Below are 8952 nucleotides of genomic sequence, written 5' to 3'. Positions count from 1 at the left end.
GATTAAAGGAACGTGCGTTTTCTAAAATTTTTATTATGTTTTAAAAAGAAATTGACAACTATTTTGTACGCTCTGACTGTACATTTCATGTTTACTGTAGTCCTTACTTTCCTTTAATCACTGGAACTGTGATGTCTAATTTGGTTGTCTACGATTTCGTAATGAAACCGTTTCTGTTTCGAGCTACGCAAACAGGAATATAATCTTCTACGACGACGTCTTTCCACCACCGATTACTGTTCGCAGATAGTTAGGATATGTGGTGTTCTAGTTTTAGGGAAATGAGAAGTTTGGCTCAGGATAGGGGGGAGTGGATGTATGTGTCCAACCAGTCTTAGGACTGACGACCTTATGATGATGAAGACAGTTTTTGACGACGTAAATCTATATATGAAGCTACTAATTTTAGGACTGGGTTTTAATATCTACCTCAAAAGAGGTTTCATTGTAAAATAATTGAGGAGTATAGGTCGGTGGGACAGTTAGCTTCCCAGTATTAGCTAATGGGAATGAAATACAGTAAAATTTAAAGATTTCTGATGAGATACATCTCCTGGCGCAGTTTGGGAATAAACTTTTAAACATAGAATGCTTAGAAACATCGTTCAGGCACGTCAATTTTTGTAAAAAATCACCGTTGTCTACCCAGTCCCACGATTCCAAAAGAAGACTGATGAGGGACCAGCATTTAACTTGTGTTTTTTTTTAACATCAGTGTTTCTTTCTTCAAGGCCTCATGAATTGAAATCAATTTTGTTGATATTCCGATTTAAAATCAGTGAATTTATTTTTACTTGGCTTTTGAATTACACACGTATATCTTTCTTTATCGGCTTCCCAGACCATTTGTTGTCATTCAAACGTTTACTTACCTCAAAGTATAAGGCAGTTGTTTCGTCCGTTTCATATTCTTTCTGTGGTGCGGAAAAATAATGCCGGGTCTGATAGTACGAGGGTGGATTGATAAGTTTCCGGCCTAACCAAGAGATGACGCCACTAGGCCTACCTTGAGGTGACATTCTATAGTACCATCCTTGGATAGCTTGTAGCTATAGTTTCAGCCCGATCTCCTTGCTAGTGTAGGTTTGACAGCACGCTGAACAAGACGCCTCTGTGGTTTTCGTAAAAATGGAAAAGCAGGAAAATCGTGCTGTCATCAAATACTTTTATTTGAAGGGGTTAACGCCGAAGGAAATTAAAAAAGAGATGGACTCAACACTGGGGACATCCTCCCCGTCATATTCAACCGTTAAGCAGTGGGTTTCCGAGTTTAAAAAGGGTCGTGTGAGCACCTCTGATGGGCCTCGCTCAGGACGCCCCGTTGAGGTCACAACTCCAGATATGATCGAAAAAATTCATCAAATAGTGCTGGGAGACCGCAGATTGAAAGTGCGTGAGATAGCTGAGACCTGTAAGATGTCATATGAACGTGTGCAACATATTTTGCACCAACATTTGCATATGGAAAAGCTCTGTGCAAGATGGGTGCCGCGTTTGCTAACAGTCGACCAAAAATTGATTCGAAAAAACATTTCTACCGCAAATTTGTCATTGTATAAGCGTAATCCAAGCGAATTTTTGCGTCGATTCGTAACCGTTGACGAAACGTGGGTCCACCACTACACTCCTGAAACCAAAGAACAGTCTAAACAGTGGATTGGACCAGGGGAACCAACTCCAAAGAAGGCAAAAACAATTTTTTCGGCGAACAAGGTTATGGCTACTGTTTTTTGGGATGCAAGAGGTATTATATACATTGATTACCTTGCAAAGGGTAATACTATCACTGGTCAATACTACGCAGACTTATTGCAACGTTTGAGCCACGAGGTGAAAATTAAACGACCTCATCTGGCGAAGAAAAAAATCTTGTTTCATCACGATAACGCACCAGCGCACACGTCAATCGTTGCGACGGCTAAAATCAACGATCTAAAGTTTGAATTGATGCCGCACCCTCCTTACTCTCCAGACCTAGCCCCGAGTGACTATTTTCTGTTCCCTAATCTCAAAAAATGGCTTGGCGGTAAGAGATTTGCGGACAATGAAGAAGTAATCGAAGCTGTAAATGGTTATTTTGAGGAGCTTGACGAATCAGTCTATAGAGATGGCATTAATAGACTGGAACACCGCTATGAGAAATGTATCAGCCTTGGAGGAGATTATGTTGAGAAATAAAAAAAAAAAATTTTTAAAAACCTTGTTTTTCTTGGTCAGGCCGGAAACTTATCAATCCACCCTCGTATTGTACGTCATCTTGCATTGCATTATTATCGACTTGAATACATCACAAACGTTCGTCGGCGTGAGCCTGGCGGACGGAAATGGTTCGGAAGTGGATGGTATTTTGTATTCTTTCCGAACGATTGTGAGGACCTCATGGGAATTCAATAGAGCGGGATGACGTGTGGCTTACGTCGTGGCTGAATTTTAAATTATCCCAATGCCCAAGAGAGCTTAAAAAAACGGACATAATAGCCGTTCAATGAAAGTTTTAGTTCTCGTTTTTGTAATTTAGGATATCATCACAATTTTTACGAAAAGAAAATGTTTTCATTTATGTTGCTTACGAAGTTTGTTCAATAAAAACGAGAACTACGGTTAATAAAATTTACAGTATTCTAATCTTAATCTCCATCCGAAGGTTACCCGTTTGCTATAATGCACTTATCAGATCTATGTGCACATTATTTAAAGCATCCCTGTAACCTGAAAGTCGTCAGAAGTCAGATTCTTCAACTGGCCTTTTGTTCCATTTTTTGTTGTCTCTAAAATGCCCCCAGCACCTCCCTCACGTGAATTTAGGGAACAAAGGAAAATCGCAGGGGATTTGGGCTGATGATGAGCAGGGAGGGTGATCAAGCGTGGTGAATGAATTACAGGCCAGAAACTTGGGGACAATTACTGTTGAATGTACATGAATGTACCTGTCATCATACAGATTTTGTCTTACCAGACGTACGCGATCGTTCTACTTAAAAAAAAAGATTTATTGCTTGACCTTTGGGAAGAAGTCCGCAATGGTCATCTCGCTTAGGCAAAAAATTAACTAGACAAATGTCAAGGGTCGTCCTGGATTTGTATCATTATTGTAGTGGTTGTTGCGCTTTTACTGGACATTAATCCATTTCATAAGAGTTTTTACCAAAAATTGGATGTTGATGCTTTCCAATAACGGCCACGCAGTCAGTTAATAAGTGGGTTAACCTCTAGAGGTCCAGTTTGCGTATTCTTAGTTAGTTATAGCTTGTTAGTTCAAATATATAAAGGAACGTGCGTTTTCTAAAATTTTTATTATGTTTTAAAAAGAAATTGACAACTATTTTGTACGCTCTGACTGTACATTTCATGTTTACTGTAGTCCTTACTTTCCTTTAATCACTGGAACTGTGATGTCTAATTTGGTTGTCTACGATTTCGTAATGAAACCGTTTCTGTTTCGAGCTACGCAAACAGGAATATAATCTTCTACGACGACGTCTTTCCACCACCGTCTCGGCGACGATGGGCCTTTTCTTGGATGAAACCCCTGCGTGTGTAGTAGATCCTTTGGCAACGTCTAACTAACTAACTGCAACCCCTAACGAACGCGAGCGTCATTTCTCATTCCCTAATCTCACTTTCTCCCCCTAAAAGATTCGCCGCCCTGTTCGACATCGCCTTTAATTAGCAGTTCAAACGGTATCATCGTCGACCTGGCTTATTCGTTTATGAAGTCCGCTTTTTTGTTCACTTCTTTCATTTTCCTTTGTTGTGGAACATGAAAAGCAAATTCAAGGGACACAAGGGTAGGAATTGGTGGTGGAATTAGTTTTCATATGAGCAATACTTAGTCTAGTCCTAGACCTAATCATCATCATAAGGAAGTCAAATAAAATAATTCGAAGTGGTCTGTATTCTGTCGAAACTGCCAGACGCGGATCGCGATTTCGATCTTCTTGGATCTTATCAACGCGTCGCAGACAGCTCCGACAGAACACAGACCAAATTTTACCTGCTGCCTTAACAGCGCGTTTTAGAAAACACCACAAATGGCGCGGTAAACGCCACCTGTAGTACGATGCTACATTTTAGGATTACGTATGCTCCAACAAGGTCCATTTAAATATATGGATATCTACTTGCTGAAACGAATCCCGGCGTAGCTAACCTCAACGTGATAGGCACGTTACCATAATCGAATAAAATAATTCGAAGTGGTCTGTATTCTGTCGAAACTGCCAGACGCGGATCGCGATTTCGATCTTTTTGGATCTCATCAGCGCGTCGCAGACAGCTCCGACAGAACACAGACCAACTTTTACCTGCTGTCTTAACAGCGCGTTTTAGAAAATACCACAAATGGCGCGGTAAACGCCACCTGTAGTACGATGCTACATTTTAGGATTACGTATGCTCCAACAAGGTCCATTTAAATATATGGATATCTACTTGCTGAAACGAATCCCGGCGTAGCTAACCTCAACGTGTTAGGCACGTTACCATAATCAAATAAAATAAATAATTCGATCGATAAAAAGAACAAATCCGCGTCTGGCGGTTTCGACAGAATACAGACCACTTCGAATTATTTTATTCGATTATGGTAACATGCATATCACGTTGAGGTTAGCTACGCCGGGATTCGTTTCAGCAAGTAGATAGCCATATATTTAAATGGACCTTGTTGGAGCATATGTAATCCTAAAATGTAGCATCGTACTACAGGTGGCGTTTACCGCGACATTTGTGGTGTTTTCATAAGGAAGTCAGTCGTAAGACCCGCACCTCGACTCTTTCGTATCCTAAGATAATCTTTTCTTCCCTAAAACCAAAACATCCAACATCCTTAACTATTTGTGAACAGTAATCTAATCTAGGCCTACCTCTACGCCTCTTAACTCCTGTTTCTGCTTCGAATATGTCTTTGACTAGACCTTCATGCCTGAGAAAGTGTCCAACCAACCTATCTTGCTTATTTCTTATTGACTACCATGTAGTCCTCCGTTAGACCCAATAGTTTAGTTGAAATTAGAAAAAAATGAAACAATTAGTATGTAATTTAAAAGTAATTACTCTGCAGATGTAACTGTAGACAATTGAATCTAACAAAACATCGAATAAAGAATTTGACCGTCATTCTCCAATTACTTATTTCAGTAATAATAGGAAACTGGAAAAGTTTGATGCGGATTTGAGTTAATTTATTCGTAAAAATAAAAATATCTCTGACAATATAGGACAAGTAAAACTCAAGGTATATAGCTTACTTATTGAATGAGACTTTTGGGTTTTGTTGAAAATGATAAAAATTTAATATTTATGTTTTCCTATACGTTATATAAGATATTGAATACAGTAATAATAGTAACATTTTTTTTAGATTTCCAGTGTCCAGGAGTTTGTTTCTTCTGTGTGGGGGTGAGTCTAGATTTTTTCTAATGTTTGTAGTATTTGAATGTTTTAAAATAGCTGTTCGATATACTTCTTTCTGGGTAAGTCTATAAGTATGCAATTACAACAGTCTAGACATGTGGGATAATATCACGCTACTACGATTGATATCATGGAGTATCAATGTAGTAAACAGTGTAATAGTCGTATATACATAGGTAATGTAATTCTACCCTTACAAATGACCGTATGATATAATATCTAAATTTAAATAGAGAAACAAATAAGTTAGTATAATTTGAATTGAAAAGCCCGCTAATTTTTCATAAGCTTCAACCATTGTGATAAGGGAAAATCTCCGAATCAGACAATTGTGACTACCTAAATAATGGAATAGAATTTGGAAGTGTTCGCTTGTTTAATACGTATACAATATAATGTAAACGATGTTTCGCGCCTTTGTTCTTAATTATTCGCGTGAATTAATTAGTACGCAGCTCCCCCTTTTAACAATAATTACAAACGGGACAAACAAAGCGCAATTAGTGTTTCGCTGTTTGCTGACATGGCAACCAACAGCGTCAAGCTCGAGAGCGTCTTGAGAGCAATCGGAATCGCAAATATTTATTAAATGAATGGAATTACCTGAATGTTTGGCAGAGTAGTTTGTAGCTAATAAAAAACGTCAGTTGTTTTCTTATTCGAGTTCATATTTGATTAATAATGATACAAGAATGGCGAGTGCGCCGATCATTAGGGATGGGTACACAGAGAAAATGAAAAAGAAAAATTTACTTAAATATTAAAGCGATATAGCAGTATTAGCATCTAGCAAGGGAGATTTAGATCAGTACTGTATGAAAATAAATAAAAGTAAAACTAAAATACTGGTATGCAAGGGAAGAAAAAGTAAGGAAAGAGCGAATATAAAGATAGGAGACGAAAAATTAGAAAAAGCGACTGATTTTAGATATCTAGGAAGTCAGATAAGTCAGGACGGAAGGAGTAGTAGGGATATACAGCAGAGGATAGTGCAGGGTCGAAACATGGACAGTGGGCGCGACGGAAAAAGAAAGGTTAGAAGCGTTTCGAAATGTGGTGTTACAGGCGAATGATGAGGATACCGTGGATAGAAAAGGTTAGAAAAGAAGAGGTATTAGAAAGAATAGGAGAATAGAGGACTATGGAAGTCAATAAGAAATAGGCGAGATAGGTTGGTAGGACACCTTCTCAGGCATGACGATCTAGTCTAGAGACATATTAGAGGCAGAAACAGGAGTAGGGGTAGAGGTAGACCTAGGTTAGATTACTGTTAAGGCAAATAGTTAAGGATGTGGGTTGTTCTATTTTTAGGGAAATGCGAAGTTTAGCTCAGGATAGGAGGAAAGAATGGAGGTATGTTTCCAAGCAGTCTTAGGACTGACGACCTTATCATGATGATGATTTACAATTTATTTGTAAAAACAAAATTCCAGCAGAAATAAATTTACTAGGTATTTTAGTTGACATTACAAATTTAATTGTAATGATTAAGAAACTTGAAATAATTTTTAAAAAAACGTGTCAAAATTGAAATTATTAAAAAATAAGTTCTATTATTTTTACGTCAAAATCAGTCATTTACAATTAAAAGTTGCAATTTTTGCGTTATCATATAAATTTTCTCGGTGTATACTGGTAGAACGCCGCTGAGGCTAAGGAGTCTTCGTCTCATGTATAATAGCTATAAGAGAGTACTAAGTTTACCCTAAGAAGCCAAAATATATAGGGTTTGCTACAATTTCTTAAACTTGCTGGCTTGTGCCCAACTGAATCGATCATGTAGTTTATATTCGTGATACGGACGTGTACCCAACAGAAAAGAAATGTGTGCTGATGAGATCTAGAGAACTTTTTATTTTTAATAAGATAACATATATTTTATTTAAATAAGATGTAGTAATTGGATTACATACAACTGATATTACTGAAGCAATATCTCATTACGTGAAGTTGAATTGTTTAGTTTTCATTGTTAGCGTTAAAATTACTTTCGTTATTAAAATATATGGTGACCAATGTCAACATGAGTTTGTCTATGTCTATCGCATACACCACACACGACAATATATCTCACTTACTACGGATTGCCCTCCTTTCCGGCAAGATAAACAACAATTATTCTCTCATCCGTCTGTCTGACTAACAAATATTAAATGTCTCTATTATTGCACTGCAATAAAGCCACGGGAGATGGATTGAGTTGCAATTTTGGTGAACTAGTTTCCTTTGAAAAAGCTTCCACTCGATTATACTGTGATTCGTGTTTGGTGACCTATTAAACATTTTGAAAAATGTTGAAATGCTCAAAGCTTTTTTTATGTGGTTTTTAATCCATTATCAAACTAAAATAATTTCATTAACTAGCTACCTCATGGCCAGAACATAACAGAAATAAAAGTCAATCTGATAATTGTAGAACAAACAAAATAGCTCAAAACCCCAACGCCAAAACACGACACTGTAGTTGTCCTACAAACCGCCAAAGTTATTCCAATCTTCATATTTAATCTGATAATTGACAATTAATCGATAAAAATAATATATAACTCCCAAAAATCCCCCATGACCTAGTCCTAACCCACCATTGCTTATAATTTCATAAAGAAGCGAATTTATATGTTCATTTTGAGGTATAACTACTCCACCATGTTATACAACAACGAATTTTAAATATTTGGAAATGGGATATAATTACTTTAAATCTAATATTGAAAGCGGATTATATAATTTAGAATAACTGGTCAACAATTTAATTCTAGTTAATTAATAACGTAATAGTAAAATGATAATCTTAGCTTACATTATGATATACGTAATTGGGAAAGTAGAAAGGCAGGGAACCATCACACGGTGACTGAAGACGGCAAGCCGCCTCACCGCCCTTATTTGTGATCTTGGATCTGACTCTCGACTACTCGATTATTAATTCCGCTATTTAAACTGTCGTTAATTGATCTACCAATAAAGTAGATAAGAAGTTGAAATAAACCATTTAGATGTACTAACTTGGTATCAGTGTTATGAATATCAATTTATAGATACCATGTGGCAATAAACAACCCTTTACTTGATATTGTAATGTTACCTACCTGAATTTGAACATGTATTCATGCGGGTTCTAATTTGTATCTATTATCAATTCTGAGAAAGAAAACGGCTATTTCCGGAATATGCCAACTTGATATGCTACTAACAACAACCGATGCGAATTCATTCCCTTTCTATCATCTGATTTTATTTTCGACAAACTCTACTTGAGTATACAGTCTATTTCAATTTGTTAGAATTGTGACCTTGAAGAAATCTGCGCGAAGATAGAAAGAATACACACTAGGCGTGAGCAAAACAGAAATAATTGGAACAAGCTTAAACGAGCAGAGCTCTCGATGGGCGGTCTTAGGAGATCGGCTAGAACTGTACAGTACTAGACGAAAATGTTTAGCAATTTCTTAAAACAAAAATGTATATTAATTAACAATAGAAAACAAAGCAAAAGTTTTATAGGTGTGTAGAACGTTAAGTTAATTCACTTGTTAT

The 8952-nt window shown here is 37.0% G+C and overlaps 1 long non-coding RNA gene across 1 annotated transcript in view; it reads left to right on the top strand.

Moving 5' to 3' along the window:
• Positions 1 to 5409, top strand: part of LOC112904221 — a 57988-nt gene extending 52579 nt beyond the window's left edge. The window contains exon 3 of the long non-coding RNA XR_003230961.1: positions 5363 to 5409. This is a non-coding gene — a long non-coding RNA (uncharacterized LOC112904221). The remainder of the gene's footprint in view (positions 1 to 5362) is intronic.
• Positions 5410 to 8952: the final 3543 nt, after the last annotated feature.

Source organism: Agrilus planipennis, unplaced genomic scaffold, assembly GCF_000699045.2.
Source record: "Agrilus planipennis isolate EAB-ADULT unplaced genomic scaffold, Apla_2.0 scaffold55, whole genome shotgun sequence".
Taxonomy (NCBI): Eukaryota; Metazoa; Arthropoda; class Insecta; order Coleoptera; family Buprestidae; genus Agrilus; species Agrilus planipennis.
The sequence above is the reverse complement of the archived record's forward strand: the minus strand, read 5'-3'. Positions and strand labels throughout refer to the sequence as shown.